The sequence below is a fragment of the Thermobia domestica genome, chromosome 11 (assembly GCF_964235325.1).
Source record: "Thermobia domestica chromosome 11, izTheDome1.hap1.1, whole genome shotgun sequence".
Taxonomy (NCBI): domain Eukaryota; kingdom Metazoa; phylum Arthropoda; class Insecta; order Zygentoma; family Lepismatidae; genus Thermobia; species Thermobia domestica.
The window spans coordinates 111,895,087-111,915,499 of NC_137464.1; the positions used below are offsets into that span (position 1 = coordinate 111,895,087).

The 20,413-nt window shown below is 35.6% G+C and overlaps 1 protein-coding gene across 3 annotated transcripts in view; it reads left to right on the top strand.

Moving 5' to 3' along the window:
- Window positions 1–20,413, top strand: part of LOC145664359 (uncharacterized) — a 302,947-nt gene that overhangs the window by 197,667 nt on the left and 84,867 nt on the right. The gene's annotated exons all lie outside the window — the stretch shown is intronic.

Below are 20,413 nucleotides of genomic sequence, written 5' to 3' on the forward strand. Positions count from 1 at the left end.
CGTGATATCTACAGTGTATGTTAATGACGAAGCTACAATCGGTAATAGGTGCCTTGTAGTATGCAACTTCTAGTGTGTATTTAAATTAATTAGAGTGTCAGAAATTGACCGGATGATATCTAAAATTCGAAATTGTGAATTTTAAGAAATAGCATATTAATAGGAACAAGGTGTTCGGTAAGTCATATTTTTAAACTCAAAACATTATTATTATTATCACCAATACACTGCAGGTACAAAACGTATACGATATAGTTACCCATAACATCAAGAAATTAATAAGTACCTGCATAGATATCTATGTATTACATTTTTTTTAAATCATGAAGCATCGATTGATTAATAGAGCATTGATGATGTCAGCATTGATGCTGTTTGCCCCTCCATCATAAGCTGGGCCATTAGATACGACAAAGTACCAACTAATGCGTTGAGATTGCGGTGTCTTGAACTACGGAATCAAAGATAATAAATGCAGAAGATGTTAATTAATTTAGACTTTGTTGCAGTGGAGGAATAAGACCGATATCAATGAGGAATTAAGGAGACAAATTTTTGTTTGCGTCATGGTTTCCTTTCCCTTTGCTTGTTATTTTTATCGAACACTCTTGTCATTGTTATCGATACTGTTGTCGAAGTAATTAAAACTTAATGAGAGTGTAATTTTCTTTGTCATACTATGAAAGTTTGTGCTAACTCGCGGAAAATATTTAAAAAAAAAAAAGAGTTTTGAGAGAAATATTTAGTTTAAAAATGACTAACAAATGGAACTTCAGTAGATAATTATACAGTTAGCGGTATTGAAAGTTCGAGACATCTTAAGTAGGCGGGATCCGTCACTGAAATGGGAAATACTCACAGGTATAAATGTTTCTAGATAGGAAAACCATCGGAAAAATAACTTTAGGAAGATCACCAAGAAGTAGAAGAATAATATAAAGAGATCGGAGGAGAATAGAAAAGGTCTATATTGATTGAAATTGCTTAGCACTGGATAGGAATCAATGACAAACTTTTATGTTTTGGGTATGAACCTTCACGTTTTTTAAGTCGAAGAATATGTGGGCTAATTTGAGACAAAGAATGCACTACAAAAAATGGAACTTAGATGGTAATAGTGAAATAAATTATACCATAAAATTATGACGTAGTAATTTTAACCTTTTAGAGTCGGACAACTTCTAGAGAGACGAAAATTTTCTGCAAATACTGCACAATATGTGTGAAAACAATTACTTCGTCGTTGTAACAAATTATTTCTGATAAAGTGTTTTAATCTATATTTGTTCTGTTCTATGGCTCTAACTCAGGCAAGTTGTATCATAGATACATTTAAGCTGACGTTTTCAGTATAAGTAGCTGATTGTTGCAGAAATTAATCAAAACAGGAATTATCTGAACAGAATATATGTTCAAAAAAAAAAAAAAGCTACCTGTTTAGGTTCAAACAAGCACAAAAAACTAGGGGTAAAGTCAGAACTGCATGAGAGGTGATTAAAAAGTTCCCATCGAAAATTTTGAATTGTCTCAACAATACTTGTCATGAATCAGAAAAATTCCAGACCGCAACATTCTTTTCGCCGATTTTGGATTGCATGTCGCAGATAAGACAATGTTTAACAATACACATCTGCTTTGATATCAGCTGCATTCTGCCCTCTTGTATTGAGTAATCGGATCACTGGTCTCACCTCTCATCTCGCGTTTTTCCTAGCAGGACAGTGATTTCAACTTACTGCTACTGCCAGGTACGCAAGTTCACGCTGATAATTGTATCTCTTATCTAGACACATAGTACTAGAGCATGCTTCCCCCCCACGCGCAGCTGCATCAGTGTTGTCAGTTCCACGTTGAAGCAAAACAACTTAAAAAAAAAAAACTCCATCTTGTATGTTGAAAACTAAGTTGGATATCCATGAAAGAGTAAACTGTTGTAACGTCTGCCACAAATCACTAAAGCAACTGTAGGCATAATTGTAGTAAAAATGGTTAAAAGGAAGGCAAAGATTGTGCCTTTCAAAACAAACCAATGAAGAGCGAAATTGTATTTGGTTGAAGATAAAATTCCTGAAAGTTCTCATAAATTTCTGTTATTCAGAAAGGAAGTTTTTGAGTTTCTTTTGAAAAAATGTGCTGGGAGCACGTTGGTTCAGTGGTACAGAGCGCTTACCTCTGGTGCGTGAGGTCCCGGCCTAGTAAGATTGTGTTGGACAACACCGTGTCCGTGGGGTTTTTCGTGTACTCTCGTTTCCTCCCACATTCTCATTCCATTAATTATTCCGTTATCATTCACTTGTCTTAATCACCCGTCTTCCTTAGCCTAACGGCATAAACATGTGACGTTGAACTGAAGAATTCATTTAAAGAATTTCTTGAGGATATGTGGTTCGGGTGGAGAACTAGAATAATTGGGAATGCGGCGTAGGATCGAAACTGCGTAGCATCGAAACTGCGTACGATCGAAAAATTCAGCTCAAAACCTGTTTCGATCCTACGCAGTTTCGATCGTACGCAGTTTCGACCGTACGCAGTTTCGATCCTACGCAGTTTCGATCCTACGCAGTTGCCCTGAAATAATTTAAGTTTTAATCATGCGCTCAAAAAATATATTTCTTTTTTCTCTCTCTTTAATTTGTTTAACCTGTGCAGCTATAAATTAGGGTTATATTCATGGACTCCACACGACCTAAACTGCGTAGGATCGAAACTGCGTACGGTCGAAACTGCGTAGCGTCGAAACTGCGTAGGATCGAAACTGCGTAGCGTCGAAACTGCGTACGGTCGAAACTGCGTAGCGTCGAAACTGCGTACGATCGAAACTGCGTACGGTCGAAACTGCGTAGCGTCGAAACTGCGTAGGATCGAAACTGCGTAGGATCCACACTGCAGGTAGGATGGACAAGTTACAGGCGTATGGATTGAGAATCAATTATGATTTGTAATGATGACTATGTCAGAAGTGTAATACTAACTTTGAAACAGCTTCGACGGAATATAATGTAAAATAGTTATGTAATATGAAGAATTTAAAGTAATGAAGAATATGATGTATAATGAATATTGAAGGATAAGAATAATAATAATGTTTAACGAATATTTCGATTGTAAAGATATTATTTCTAAAGGCTATCAGAAAGTTAGAGAAACAAAAGTCAGATAAAGATTCATATGCTGTTCTGTGTGTACTTGTCTGCGTAATATGAATGAAAATTTATATGATTTTATGTACAGCTTAACGACCTAATCACCAGTTATTCATATGTATGTCAACAACGTTACAATATTGTACTTCGCTTTGGGAGTTTCTCATTTGTACGCTGAACCTCAAATCGATTTATAATTGGAACACGTACCCGTGGGGGTAGGAGCATTTCAATGTATTCCGTTACATTTCACAAAAATATTTTTAACCGTAAAAGATTCGAAATTAAACTACTATTCAAATAGAGAATAAAATTACGAAAGTTTACAATTATTACTGGAAATCAATGCTGTCATCCATTTTGAACATTTTAAAAGAACATAGTTTCTAATGTATTGAAATTTCATTTCTTATGAATAGTTTGAAACGTTGTAAATAGTTGTAAAGAACCTGCAGAAAATTCGTCAAAATCCTCCTACAATGGGGAAGCCGTGTTAGACATGGAGTTAGTGGATGCAGATGGTGGCATTGGAGTTTTGGGCGCGGGTTCTTTCTATACGCCTATTAAACATGGAATTGTATGTGGGTGGGTGGTGAAGTTTTTAAATGTTCGGGTCGTCTGAGCACAGTGTTAACGTCAGAAATTGGGCCCTTGTCTCAAAGGTCCAAAAATGGTGTCCCGAAATTTTGAGCTTGGCTTCATTATATTTTTCTTTTAAGCATGGAGTTATTGGATACATATTGTGGTGTTGGAAAGCTCCGGGACCTGAGACTCCAGAAATGAGATCCCAAAAGTTTGGGTTCAGGTCTCTTTTATTTGCCTATTTAACATGGTGTTGTACTATAGTGTTAGCGTTTGAAAGGTCGGGGTCGATTAACGAAAGCGGTAATGTCAGAAATTGGGCCCTGGCCTCGAAGCTCCAGAAAATGTGGTTCCGAAATGTTGGGCTTGAGTCCACTCTATTTCTCGTTTCAGCATGGAGTTGTTGCATACAGATGGTGACGTTGGAAAGATCCGATTCCCCTCAGCACAGTGGTGGTCAGGAACCGGGCCCCCAACATGGGGCCCCAGAAATGGAGTCCCAATGTTTTGGGCATGAGCCCCTTCTATACGCCTATTAAACATGAATTGTTGTACGAAGGTGAAAAACTTGTATCTTCGTAAAAAAAAAAAAAAAAAAAAAGAAAAGAAAAAAAGAAAAAAAAAACTTGTATCTTCCTTATAATTATTAGATAATAATCTCAGCTCCTAAACACGTATAAAAGATACCGAAGTTATATTTCAGCAAAAAACAATTACCATAAAACATCTCTTTGCATGTGTAATGACTGAAATGTATTATACTTTGCTTTCCTCCCAAATAAATAAATAAATAAATAAACGATTACAGTCGATAAGCGTAAATCTGGCAGAACCTATTTTCCGAAATCTAAAACAAATCACGCAGATTGTTTATTGCTTGTTCGAGATTGTCCACATTACATTTTCGGTCGCGATTGTCCACATCACATTTTCGGTTTTTCATTGTATGTAATTAACTATACCATAACAGAAATTCCCGCTACGAACAAATTACACGTTAGGTATACGCCTATGTGTCTCGTCTCGAGGACTTCCGGGCCGCAGTGGCTTAGTGGCAGAGGGTTCACACATGCTGCGGGGCCCTGGTTCTATACCAACTTGCGCAAAGTGGGGTTTGTGGTGAACAAACACCGTGTATGAGGGTTTTCTCAGAGTTTCCCTTTCCCACAACTCTTTCATTTCACCATTCCATTTATTCTCATCATCGGGGGAAGAGATCGAAGGTGTCCCGTATTATCATGGAAAAAATATGGCAGGCTTTATATATATATATATATATATATATATATATATATATATATATATATATATATATAATTATAAAGTACTATATGAATGAAATTGAGTCGTATATTGTAATGTATGAATGAAAAAGGATATTAAAGTAATTTTTATATAGGGGAAAGTGGGATAGAAATGGGTAACTAAGGTTTGATGTGTTGTCAAAGTCAAGATTGGCAACAAAATGAAATGATGATCAGAACAATTACTCTTGACTTATAATTCGTGAATACTACAAAAATGTGATAGGTTCTGTCTATTCTTTTGCATATATGTTTTTCACAAAAAAGCAAATCACCCGGAAGTACCCTAATGGTGGGGTAAGACCAGGTGTACATGCTAATCGGGTTTCACCCCACATGTATCGAGTATGAAAAACGTGGCATCGCTAAACTAATACAATTTTATGTATGTATTAGTATGTTCATTTGTGTTACGTAAGTCCTCATGAAATGTGCAACAAGGAGTAATAATTACCTATTCAGTCACTAACAATCATTGCAATCCCGTCGACCACTGAAAGAAAAACTACAGTAAACACGATACAAGACGCTGACGGTTGTAGCAACGGAGCGAAATGGCAGTTCCTTCTTTACGTGTTAAAGGCTGCCGAAAACATGAAAAAATGAATTCTAAAGGTCCATAGCTCCAAAACTATGGGATCTACTGTTGTCGAGTCAAGACTTCACTAAGGAACTAGTATGTGCTCTATCCAAAAATACGTGTTTTAGATTCCTAAGGTACTCACGCAACAATTTTTATGGAGGTAGTTGGAGAATACTTTATATCATAGGCCCGTAGTTAAACTCCCTCTATAAAAATTGTTGTGGAAGCACCTCAGGATTCTGACACACGCATTTTTGGATAGGGCACATACTAGTTCTTAAGTTAAGTCTTGACCCGACTGCGGTAGGTCCCATAGTTTTGGAGCTATGGACCTTTAAAATTCCTTTTTTCATGTTTTTGGCAGCCTATAACACGTAAACCGTAGCTTGTAGAGGGATAAATTCTTAAGGTCTTTTGAATTTGGCTAATCAGAGTGCTCCTTTAACCCGCGTATATTCGACGATAACCGTTCGGGATAAAATCTGCTCGCCATGTAGACCTAATTTTATTACAAAATGACGACTGTCTATTTACTTTATTTTATAGTTCTTCCATATTCACTTTCAAATGATCGGCGCCAGTTGCCATCTAATAAAGTTGATGCGTTTGTTGCTTCTAGTACACAACCGCTTTGAAAAAGAAGCAATAAATGCATCAAATGTGGGAGATGAATTTAGAACACCAAAATGGTACATGCCTAGCACATCTTGTGCTGTTAGGGTTTCTTCAGAAACATTTTGTAAAACAATTGAAAACACATCGCGCGGTTTGTATTTTGAAATTTTGCGTATACTTGGATTTGTTTAAGTATTTCTTTCTACTGTGTTTGCCTGTAGCTTCAGTTCATAAGCCTTTATAATTAGATACCCAACATATTTGACAATCACGCAGAAAACAACACCGAAGATTCTACACTTGTGTTAACACACAGGCTGTGTGTCATTTCAACTAGCGGCATTTGACACACAACTCCAAACGGAGAGTGAGTTGTTCTAACCACTTGTTTGTGTTATATTTTAACACAATCGTGCTAACACATAGGCATGTCGTTGAAATAATACAACGATTTTTTACAGTATAGGCACTTCCAGTAGAACTACAAGGATTAAATTTGGCAAAGTTTTTATCCTCCTGGGACTATATAGAAAATTTCCAAAAGTGAATATTTTCCATTTTTAGCAGCTTTAAAGAGACAAAAAACTGTGTAATTTAAATAGACTTTTTGGATGTACAAAATCTCATATTTTAGGTACCGTAATTGAAATCGGAATAAAAACTAGGAATTTTGGTATGTTGGTAGGTTTATGAGGCGCGAGGCCGTAGGATGAGAAATTTTGTATCTGGCGACAAATTCCCACCTACTTAAAACTAAACTGATTATATAAACATTCAATTTTGCCAATTGCCAAGTTCATAAAGAAATTGAAAATCACAGCAACTGGGTAAGTAAGAAAATGCTAATCCAAATGTCAATTGAAAGAAACGGAAGTCTTTTAAGTAAATATTGGCAGCAACGCATTCTAATTTTCCAACTTGGTCAAAAGTTAGCAGGGTTGGAAAAAATACAGTTTTTTAAAAAAAATAACAAAACGCGTGTTTAAAACATGAAAAAAGTGTTTAAAATGTTTTAAAAAACACACAAAAAAGTACATGTTTTAAACATTTTGAACAGTTTAAAATATTATTTTAAACATATTTCAAAATCGTGTAATCACGTATTTATTAAGACTTTTTGCTCTTTCAACCGATCTTTTCATTTATTTTATTCTCATTAAGACTACACAGCAGCGTTTCCCAACCTTTTTTCAACTTGCGGCACACTATGAGTGTAACTTGAATTCTCGCGGCACACTCATAGATTTTATTATATTTCAATATAAAGTACCATGATATCCTTTTCTGTGATTACTGATCTCCTCACAGAGAAGAAAGATTCATCACTGGTTTTCCACCATGGTAAATCATTATGCTTATTTTTTATTCTAATTTTAAAATAGAAAACAATTGCAATGAAATATTGGACTTAGCTTTTTGAAAATACAGGAAGATCACTAAATAACGAACGAACAAACTTTTTTTTTTTTACTTTTAAAACACAAATGTAGGTGTTTGTTTTGTCGAAAGGATTGCATATTTTAAAATTTGAAGTTGCAAAATAGTCTGCAACAATAAAGAAGCAATAATGCTCATAACGTCATAACAATGATAACAAATACCTTTTTCAATATTAAAAATGTACAGAAAAGTAACGCGGGATGAAATTTAAAATTGTAGATTCATATTAGAGGTTCATAGTAATGTGAAATACAAATATACATTTTTCCCTATGTCCTGCAATTTAATTGCTATAAAATTAATAATTGTGTATCGATTTACTCGCGGCACACCAGCGGCCCATTCACGGCACACCAATGTGCCGCGGCACACCGGTTGGGAAACGCTGCTACACAGTGTTGGGTACAGAACATTTCCGTATAGATTAGTAATTTTCAACTTATTTCATATAATGACCCCCTTTATTACACCCTCTTGCCAGTGACTCTCATACAGTAAGTATTTTCTTGGATATAGTAAGCTTTTAAGGTAGATTTTAAAATTTACCAACTATAGAGGTTTCACACAATCTATCAATATACATGGCAAAACAAAAGTCCTCACCATCCTTGTGCGTTGACAACGGGTTGAGGGAGAATGATGAATCTTGGAAGTGGTCTGACACATCAGATGGTGCTATCAAGCATCATGGCGAACATCTGTGCTTAGTATTCGAAATTTCAAATGCAAATGGTGTCATGTTACATGAGGGCTAGAATTTTACCAGAAATGCTGTTGTGCGGTTATTTTAACCATAAAGAAAATCATTTCGAGTTACCGCTTCTAAAAGTTTTGTAGTTATGCCTTTAGGGGCTAAGCTAGCGTTTCGTGGAGGCGGGTGAGATTTTTGTTGCAAAATTTGATTACTATTTCATAACACTGGTGCTAATAAAATTATTTTATAATAATAGGGCTACGTTTTCGAAAAGTAATGTTTGAAGCACACTTCATATTGTGCTAACTTTATATTTTCTGCAAGTCTATGTAATTGGTTGTTTTTTGAGTCAAAAATTTATTGACGAAAGGTAATATTTGGGGCGTTCAGAGCACAATAGATCCAAATCCATTTTCAATAAACTTCAGTTTTCCTCAGCAAATGAATTCTATTTCAAAAAATAATACTTCGCAGTCAAGAATCCAAAACAAATGTAACTAAAACCATGCGAAAAGGCGTGGGATAGTTTCATATGACAGCCGCTAGTAAGGGCGTCAGTGGAACAGGAGGGCAACCATCCTCATCCGCACTCTGCATTTCAGATTTTGGGGACGGTAAGACAGTTTTAGAAATCTTTTGATAAGCAAAGTCCAACAGAATAAGCCTGAGGTAATTACACCGAATAAATACGAAGAACATACAGATGATTAAAACTGGGAAGTTGCTTAGGTCCAATTTCCTGAATTTTAAGCAGGCCCGAAACTCGAAAGTAGAGCCACCTTTGAAATCCTTGGGTAAAAAAAAATATACAAGAAAGCAATATAGGCCTATAGCTCCTTACGGCCAATGATCAAAATCCGTATTTATTCGGTGCAAGGACTTCAATTTTTAAATGTTGGACTTTGCTAAGCAAAATGTTTCTAAATCTGCATTACTGCCCCAAAAATCTGAAATTCAGGGTAGAAGACGGATGATTTCTAAACGAACGCCCCTATCTAGCGGCAATCATACAAAATTCTAGATTCCTTTTTTTCAGGTAGTTTTTCTTTCTTTCATCTCGGATTCGTGGTTGTGAAAATATGACATTTTACGTCGATGTATTCTTTTGGACACATTCTGCATTTATGTAACGTAATTATGCATCATTGACTATGACATTCGGAGCTTGACTTGTTAATCATTCCAACGCTGCAACGTACACAATACAAGTATAATGTTAATATCTTAAATGTATGAGCAAGGAGGGGGAAGGGAAAATTAGCCCTCCTCCCCATTCCGTCAACGCCCTTGTCTAGCGGTTGTCCTATGAAACTCTGGTCCACACGCTTTCCCGTGTTTTTTGTTTCATTTATTTCATACCCTATGCTACGAAGATATTACGTTTGCTGAGCAAAAGTGAACCTTTCTGAAAATGAACTTGGATCCCTTGTGCTCTAAATGTTGAGTTGAAGCCAAATTTATCCTGCAACCCAAGTTTGTTCGAAACATATAAAATTAGTTTGTTTAGTTTGATTGATTACATCTTGCATCAGTAGCAAGGCTATATTAGACAGGGCTTTTTGTTTAAAGTGGGATCTGACCCACTAATTTTGAAATTTTACGTGGGATCGCAGTCAAAATCTATACAGCAAATTCCGACGCCTCGTGTCTCTATCCTCAAAAATTAATGTTAAAAGACTGAATATTGCACCCTGTAGCGTGGTACATACATACAAACAAACAAATTGAGATCAAATTGTCCCAGACCTTGACGTTCAGCACTAACGTTATAATAAGTATCACACTTGGTTAGTTACACGATCGACTGCCATACCTTGCGTTTCTCACCTGGTCTCTTCATACAAGCTATGCCAAGTTGTAAAGTTTCAAAGAAAATTTAGAACTGTGGTGGGGAAGAGGTACGAAATAAAATTTTCATAATCTAATGAAAAAGATATTGTTGATACAAAATTAGTTGTTACCTGAAGTTTCCAGTTGCATCTCAGCAACACCACTGACGTTAGATTCATCAGAAGCAATTTTCGGATCAACATTTTTACCATTTGTTTGGGTTTCCATTTTTACCAAGCATTGCATTTTTAATAATGATTTTCGTTCTTGGAACTAAACCACCCATTTCTTTCTTACACGTTTTGTGACAAACTCGTTTGATCGTTTACTTACCTGATTGAGTTTGAGTTACTCTAATAAATTTGTATCAAATCATGTCCTTCTTTTCTTCAAGCATAATCCATGTTAAACGATTCCATGTTGTACGGAGACAGAACTAACATGTACTGTACAAACGAATGCTTGCGATATTTTAATTTCAGAACCTCAACGTCGCAATGAATACAACACAACAGTTTGTTTCCGTGATAATTATTTTATTTATTTTTTAATATCAGCTCTATAAGTAGTCCAACCTTCGACTACGACACTTTCTCGCAAGTTAACTGAGAAGCATTTAAACAATACAATATACGTTAAAAATAAGGGGGAAAAGAGACAAAATAAATTGTAGATCACCACATTGACCTGCTGTAGCCACGAGAAATCAAACCATTCACATGGGAAGAAAATAGTCTTCTGATTGGGGAGCACTTTTGGACAGTTCTCTTGCTCTGGAAGATTTCTTTTTTTTTTTACGAACATAAAATAAAATGCAAATAAACATATGTTTAAGACAAGTCTTCAAAATAAACGTGTTTAAAACAAAATGTTTAAAACATAAACAAAATTTGTTTTAAACAAAATCAATTGTTAAAAAAAGTTTTAATCATTTGTTTTAAATATTTTGTTTTAAACAAAACAACCCTGGAAGTTAGTAAATTTGGGACGAAGCCCAAAATAGCAAAAACTTGAACTAATTACATGAACCTTCGATTGTGCCACCTGCAAAGTCTATAAAAGAAGTGACAATTCACAGCAACTAGGTAACTAAGAAAATGTTAAGCTAAGTCAATTGAACTTAACGGCAATCTTCTGAACAAGGAATTTGCCAACTTGATCAGAAGTAATGGCTTTTGGGGGGAGGATTCTCCTTTCTCCCTGCTGAGACAAGACTTAGCTTTTTTGGTCCTCCTGAATAAGTCATAGTCCCCCAAGAAAAACTTCCTGGGTACACCCCTGTATGATTATTTAATTATATTTGTCACTATTTTATTTCTCAGTTTCGTATCTATGCACTTTCGATCGTACGCAGTTTCGACCGTACGCAGTTTCGATCGTACGCAGTTTCGACGCTACGCAGTTTCGACCGTACGCAGTTTCGATCGTACGCAGTTTCGACGCTACGCAGTTTCGATCCTACGCAGTTTCGACGCTACGCAGTTTCGGTCGTATACAGTTTTGATCCTACTCCGATTTTTCCCTATATAACTTCAAAAAAAATACTATTACTTAATATTCTGTGATTATAAAATAATTGTTTTTTTATTGTTCGATCATAAGACCTTATCTGTTTTCGATCCTACGCCGGTTTTAGTTTCGATCGTACGCAGTTTCGATTGTACGCAGTTTCGATTGTACGCAGTTTCGATCGTACGCAGTTTCGATCGTACGCAGTTTCGGTCGTACGCAGTTTCGATCGTACGCAGTTTCGATGCTACGCAGTTTCGATCCTACGCATGTAACCCGAATAATTAAGGTTATAAACGTTGAAATTAAATTCATTTTATAATTGTATCGTAGGCTTTAGATTATTCGTCACAGAAGGATCTATTTCTCATATGATCAGAGTGTTCATTTAACGTGTTGAACTATAATAGCATATCCTCAAAGTGCTTGAAATAAATACTGGAGCTGTTATGTAATGGAAAAATCATTGTAAGAGTAGCATACTGCTGATAAAAGGCGGACACGTAGAAAATAAACTGTCAAAAACATGTTTATGAAACAGTTGGACGTATGTTAGTCACGTTCTGTTTTTCAGTAGAATGAAATCATCTTGCAAATAATAATCTTTAAAAGTCAATGTAGAATATATACAAACAGGTTGCTATGCATTACATGTTCATTACAAATTGTGTTCATATTTTGAGAACAAGAAGTTTTCATTTGAAAATAAGAATAGTGGATTGTTAAAAGCACTCCAGTTCCATCAAAATAAGTGCCACCGTAAGTTTTAAACTACTTAATAAGCAAACTTAAAGTTTCGTATAACTGTCAATTCCCGTGTTGTTATGCAACCCACCATACTTTGTAACCGGTTGGGTTGCAGTACACCCAATGAAATTGACCATAGTCGAACTGTTCTGGTCTATATATATATATATATTGTTTTACTATTCCTTTGTCGTGAAAACTACGAGACAGTAAATGGAATATCCAAAATAGTTACGAAATAAGATGGATTAACGAAGGTGCAGTATATTTTCCTTGTTAGCTCCGGCGTAGGCGTATGGGAGCTTTTAATTTCACTCCAGGTGTGTGTGTGTGTGTGTATTAGGGATGGGCAGAGCGGATTCCTGAAATATTCGGTTTCCGGGTAATAAATTATCTGTACTTATTCTGTTCTCCGTTCTAGATCCGGGTACACGGTTCCCGGTTCCGACTCAGGTACCTGATTCTCGGTTCTGGAACTGGGTATCTGATTCTAAGTTCTAGAATCCTCTTGGGTTTTTATCATGACAAGAAATTCCCTTTCATGATTTTCCTGTCTGAAGCCTTAATTAAATGTTAGCCTCGTTGACTTCTGTGCATTTAGGCTGCTAAAACTACCACTAAAAACATCGCCCTTACTGCCTGTAGGAAATTGCACTGACGAATGGGATGGAATTCTATTCCTCTGCTCCAACGTACTTTGTTGCCTTCGAAATTGTGGTTTCGGGCGATGGTCCAGGATACTGTGCTTCCAATAGAACACGCACTGATGGCAAGCCTTAATTAAATGTTAGCCTCGTTGACTTCTGTGCATTTAGGCTGCTAAAACTACCACTAAAAACATCGCCCTTACTGCCTGTAGGAAATTGCACTGACGAATGGGATGGAATTCTATTCCTCTGCTCCAACGTACTTTGTTGCCTTGGAAATTGTGGTTTCGGGCGATGGTCCAGGATACTGTGCTTCCAATAGAACACGCACTGATGGCGGGTAAGTTTATCCTAAGGTGAATACCCTTCAAAATCGGTCTAATATAAAATAAACAACCGCCTGGAGTACGCACCAATTTCACAGCACAAAAAGTCGCGTTCACGTAGGTAACCTGTGGTCAGTTTGAAAATCGTCTGTTTACATTGCGCCCCTTGGCTTTGAGGAAACCAGTGACACTCCCTGATTGATATCATATGTTCAGAAACCTTGTGCCGTTTCTAGTCCTTGATAAAATGGAGCAAGTTCCTTAGAACTTCGGGTGCGAATTACTCGGAAATCAAATTCAGTGGTTTTCTTTTTCCATGTGCAGCTCGGCTCTGTTAGCTTTATCGAATGGACACTAACTTACTTCACTGCACTTTTTAAAATTCTAGCTTCCTGCTTTCTTGGTTTGTTACAATTATTACCGATGTTAATGTTTTTTCTTCTTCTTTTTGTAGAGGTCCTATTAAAGCTTCCTATTTTATTATGTATTCATGAAAGTTAGAATTTAGGACAAAATCATGAGAATATTATTTACCTATACATAGTTTATTTTCCTATTTAGAAAGAAGGACGTTGAAAGAAATTTTATTTATATATATTGTTTAATGAAACTGTCTTTTTAATCTAACGAACTCTGTTTGAACATACTTGTAGCTGAAGTAGTTTAGTAATTTAAAAAATCACAAACTATTATTATCGTTGAATAAGAGAAGATTTATTACTAAAGACCTGATGTTAGGCAAAATGCCTATTCTTTAATATTAAAGATATGGTCAAAAATAACGTTTTAATGTTTATATAGGGGGTTATAGTATCAATTTAAATCAATTTTATTTTTCCTATCCGCCCATCCCTGTCTAAATAATTGCTTTAGTGCCTAATGTTGCCTATTGTATACATTTTCATCAAAGTAAGACTTTATTGGGGGGAAATATTTAATGTGTATTACAAAAAAGGGTTTTACCTCTTTTGAGAAATTTAAGTGTTGTTGGTAGTGATAACATTTCATAAAACTTTTGACTGATATGTGTACTGATAAAGTGTAAAACTGGACTACTGTGTGTATTGATAAAGTGTATAGCATTTGGGCTGTTATGTTTAGTGATAAAATGCTGTTGAGAATGTATTTACCAAATATACATGGAATACATGTTTTCGTTTTTACATATTCAGTAGAAGAAATACAGTACAAACAGGTATGTTTCTGTATTAAAACATTATCAATGACTTGAATTTATTTTGTGATATTGAGTATTTATCGTCACTATTTCAACGAATTACGACGAATTTCAACGAATTTTACTGCCTGTTTTTAAATTTTAAGTTCCTATTTGCCTGTCTATTTTCCAGGTCTTTAATGCCTAAACATTCGGGCTCTACTTATTACTATTATTTTCCTTGAACTTAAAAAAAAAGGTTCATGTTTTGCCCTTCTCTATTAAACATACCACACATACAAAAAAAAATCTTGGTAACTACAACAAAATAATATCTCATTCTGAGATACGTGTGATATTAAGGTCTCTTATATTATACGATTTGTATACGAAATGTAGAAAGTGAGCTAGGTAGTATCTACAGAATACTATTAACAATATTTGTTGAAAAACCTTTTCTTATGAACCAGAAATTTGGCCGCACACTTTATGATGTCATAATTGTTGAATGTTTAAATTTATACGAAAGGTTTTGAGCAATTATTAGTTCATGTAATAGTATTTTGCAAATACTATCTAGCTTACATTCTACGTGTTTGATGTTCTTCATTGGAGTTATTGAATAAATTTTTAAAAATTGAGTGAGCATAGCGAAGGTCCTTATATACAATATTTCCAGGAGTTGTAACATTTTCTCCATCAACATCAAGTAGTGAAATGGAGTATCATATCTTTGGTTTGTTGAACCCATACAAGGAAGATTTGTTGGAAGTTGTGTAAATATAAACGTAGATAAGCACGACTGAGTAGCGTATGTATTACTGTTGATAAGAGAGTATTAGCCTGAGTACTTCGGATAATCTGTAGCTTGCTATTGATATTGTGATATCAACTAAATGTTTTCCTGTGAAATATCATACTGCTCTTTTTTTATGGCGGTTTACCAACTTAAAGTCCTTTATATATATACTAGCATATATTACCCGCTTCGCTGGGTTGAAATGAAAATTTAAATGCACAACTCCATATCTCATGTGTTTAATACCCGTGAAATATGCTTGCAGTAAATGTTAACATTATATCGCCTGTCATTTATGTTAACCCGCCGAGTGACACGGTCATGCGGGTTGCATATAAATACGTTTATTTTTATACCTATGATGAACTAACAAAGGATTTGTACGTATGGACACTTGAATGGTCAATTATCTCAAGACACTGGTAATTAAAAATTAAAGTGATATGATAAAAACCATCTAGGGTCCAAATCCTAATAACCCCCCAAAAATAAAAGAAATTGGTTCAGCCGTATTAGCGTGATGAGGGAACAAAGGATTTGTACGTTCTCTTTTATAATATAGATATATCTTTGCCTAAGACGTAAAATGTCGGATGTCACAAAAGTCAATATTTAGAGGATTAAGGTCGGTAATCCTTTCCGACCTTTTACTCTAAATCTTGAAAATACTACAAACATTATACTACTTTGTATTTGTTGAATTATTGGTAGATGGACTACAAACCTTTTACTACTAAAAGGCCATGTTCTTTGGTCCGATATATGGCCTTCCTTCAATTTGCACCAAAAGTGGACAACCGGCATCTTACGTCTCAGGCTGATATATATATATATATATATATATATATATATATATATATATATATATATATATATATATATATATATATATATATATATATATATATATACTGTCCGTCCATTCGGAAGACACTTTCAAGAACTATTTGATGGATCAGTAGTTCATGGATGGCTCCATTTTGACCAGAATATGGAGGGATCAAAAGTTACGAATCGTGATTGTTGCTGGAGGTGATTCATCTAGTTAATTCTCACATATTTCCATAGACGGTTATTTTAGATGAATTGCCCCTTGGCAAAAACAACCCAGTTATACTTAAAGGTCATGTTGGCTTCATACTGTTCAATTATTTTCAATATTCTAATCTAATTTGTTCATGTGATGTACATGTGACACTGTTACTTTTTCAAACTGAAGTGCGTGGTAAGTAGTGAGAGATAGTATTTGGTGTGTGGTACCATCGTAAGTCTGTGCGTGTGAATTAAATTTTGTTTTGTTTAACTGTGGTCTTGTGCTGAATAAAAATTTTTTAAGTATTAATTCTTATACCGCTGCACGGGCCGAATCACGAGAATACGACTCACCTCAAATGTCAATATTTTGTCATCGCAGATGAAATATCAAACTATCTTAAGAGAATGACAATAATAGCAACTTCAACCGATACAAGCATACTGTACAGGATGGCCCAAAAGTGGGTATACGCCCCCGTATTAATCAAGTATAACATTCTAGTTTATGGATTTATTTACTTCGATTGTTCCGGGTTTAAGTTATAAATAAGAAGACGTTAAGAACAAATAATAAAAATACTAGGTCTGCCTGTTTCATAACAATAAGAAATGATATAAAATACAGTGAGCTTATACCTACTTTTGGGCCACCCTGTATATTAGATTATAATGTTCTGATGGGCCCATAATATAGCAGAAACTGAAAAGATTTGATCCCAGTGTTATATTCTTTAATATTTGTACTTCGAACTTTATTTTATGTGAAATGCCTGGTTTGAAAGTATATCTGCTACTGAAAACTTACGCGTTAGACTATTATCGTGGGTGGGATTATGAAATACCAACAAGTAACACTTATGAAGTTAAAAGGTGTTCAATACGAAATAATTTATTTTTTATTATTTAAGAACTACAAACGAAAGACTGTGAATCAATACGACATAATTTACTGTCGACTTGTTTAGGTGCCACCTACTTCGAAATGTTTACGTAGAAATAATCTTGAATATAGTGAATAAACACTTCCTTTTTGTTTATCACATGAAACCTTCAATTTGCGAGTACAAACAGTGGAGAATATGGGAGGAACCTTTTCTTAAAGTTTTTAGTCCTAGGTTCTTCACCACTATATGGCATTTTATGTAATAGAAGAGAACGCTTACATTCTGCAGATGTATAATAAGATGATTCAGTATCTAAACTAAGTTTAATCTCGTATGTCGTGGGCAACACAGGAACTTCACACAAATGCCGAAACCTTCTGAGATTATCCCAAACAGCATCTGGATGTATTTTCAGTGGAATCTTGAATCGTACTTGAACGTCTACATAGCAATCAGATTCCTCTCTGGTACTAGGTACCATATAACCAAAGGTGTATACCCCATTTCTAAACCGTATTCTCCTATTTGAAAATACCGAATCTGATTCAGCTGCAAGGTTCTGAGTTCGCTGACTGCAGAAGTATTTGTGATTGCTCAAGCAAACGAGAAGCCCTAAAACTTGTACAACGTTACTGAAATGTTTCGTACACTTCGTTGTGGCAACGTGATGACTTCCAGTGAATACTATGTAGACGTCCTGTAACCTGAAATTGTAAACTAGTTCACATACTTCGTTCTCTACGTATGTTTCTGTGTGCGTCTCGGCATTTAAACAACAGTTGAGAATATCAACTACGTCCATTGGAAAATTTCTTTCGCTTCCTAGATGACTTAATATGGTTTCCAAATTCATGATTAGTTTTTCATTCAACTGATTAATTCGCTTTAAACTAACAAGCCTTATAATCTTTCCCTCCAATCTTCTGCTTTTGTAAAGATGAAGTACCTGGTAGAATTGCCCCAATAGTTCAGCAATGAAAAATGTGCTGAATTCAAGTGTGCTGTACTTCCAGTAAATAGCTTTGGTAGTTTTGTATTCTGACTCCAAAGCCTCCAGAAAACTATGGTATTGGACGTATTCATCATCATTCAGTTGTTTTGTATCGCTGACAGAACAGGTAGTGCATTCTTCAAGTAGTCGAATTTGCTTTTGAAGATGATGCTCAATTTTTTTAAAGAAAAGTTTGAAGAGATTCACGGCCACTTTATTTAATCGGTGGCAGACTTGTCTAATTTTGCTGATTTCTCGAAAACTCATCTTGCTTAAAATAGCTTCTAGAAGTTCGTCTGGCAGACATAGAATGTTGTTTTTATCCAACAATAATGATGTTGTACCGTGGTCGGTGGTGAATGTAATCTTGGTGTCGATATCCATCCTAATATGTGTGTTTTATGAAGATAATGAGATGAAAAAATATTTAGTATTCTTATTTCAGACGTTTTAAATCAAATATGTTAAACCGTGGTTGTTTGTGTTAAAGTATTTCGCTTTTGTTTAAGAGCCAACGTATCTTCCTGTCTATATGGAAAGAATCAATCACAGCTCTAAATATTAATTACCACAGATACTGCAAAGTATTGTCAACTATTAATTCATATTGTTTAAAATATGTTCTTAATAGCATTAATAGCATTCTCATGTATATTGTAAAATCAGAAGACTTCTTCAAAACTGATATACAGTAGAGCGTCGATTATCCGAAGTAATTGGGGGACATGGGTGTTCGGAAAACTGGTTTGTTCGGATAATCGAACTGTACTGTACTGTACTGTACTGCACTGTACTAGACTGTACTTCTACAGCCAGTGCCAAACCGACAGAAGTGTGCTGATTGTTGAAACACAGCGATTGGCGGCTTCGCCGGTCAGCAGCGCCTTATGAAGACCCCATTAGAAGCAATGTTCCGCCAGCGGTGGCTCAGTGCGGCGACTACTGTGGGAAACTTGGTTTGGGAGTGAGGGGGATGATGGACGGTAGGGTGGGAGATTAACAGGTGCGAGCGAGTACACAGTTCGGTTAAGCGGTCGTTCGGTTGACCGACGTTCGGATAATCGATGCTCTACTGTATATACAAAGGGTACTATAGCAAGACACGGATGACGTGATATCTGAACTCCAATTTCAGTGGTGGCGCTAGGAGCAACTAGGCGGTCAGAATACCCTCCGCTTTCTGTTTGGGAAGTCGCTGTTGCCACGTTTTCACTCTACTCCTCTTCCGCGCCCCTTCCCTCTTCTTTTTACCTAAACGTCAAAAAGTAGAAGGACGAAAAAGTCTTTTTGCTCAGGATTACAATATTGTGTTGGTAATGGATACAAAATTTGCTTATTTTGTTAAACTATTTTCAGACTACCACGTGTGTGTTAGTATCTAGCTTCCGTGTAGGCATTTGTATGAGTTCTTAACTCGTTTTAGGCCTATATATCGGCACGTTTTCGTTTAGGTACGCATTCTGCCGTTCCATTATTATAATTGATTTACGTAAAATTTCTTGCACTTCGTTAAACGGAAGATAAAAGACTACCAAAGACACTCTATAATGATGCAATAGACTAGGCTTCCTCAATCTATTTATTTTATATATCTGCCCCCTTTTATCTCACCTTCTTGCCTGCGAGTCTCACAATTAATTTCCTGTTTCTAAGTTGTTGTTTTTTTTTTTTTAATTGTTGTTCATCGCTTACGGTAAGTTCTATTTGTATTTTTCTTGTATTTAAATCTGCAAATTTTAACGAATTTCATTCCTCTTTTATTCCAATTGGTTTTAAAACGATCCTCGAAGCTAATTTCTCAATATGCTTTTTTTGTATTTCGAAACAAGTCTACAAATAAAAATATGTCTTATCAAAAGAAGTAGTTAAAAATATTAAAAAAAAATATATATTTTTCCGCTACTAAACCCTAATTACATTTATCATCTACATTTCCCTTCGCACCCTCATATCGGGCCGCGGTGGCTCAGTGGTAAGCAGGTGGCAATAGCCGAGTGGTCTCGGGCGTTCGGCTTCGGATCATAAGGCGCAGTCCACTGGGAGTCCCTCTCAAGAGCATAGTCAGATTTTTAACTGTCCTGGACCTTTCTGTGTCCGTGCCCCTGTAGTGTTTGCATTACGCAGAAAT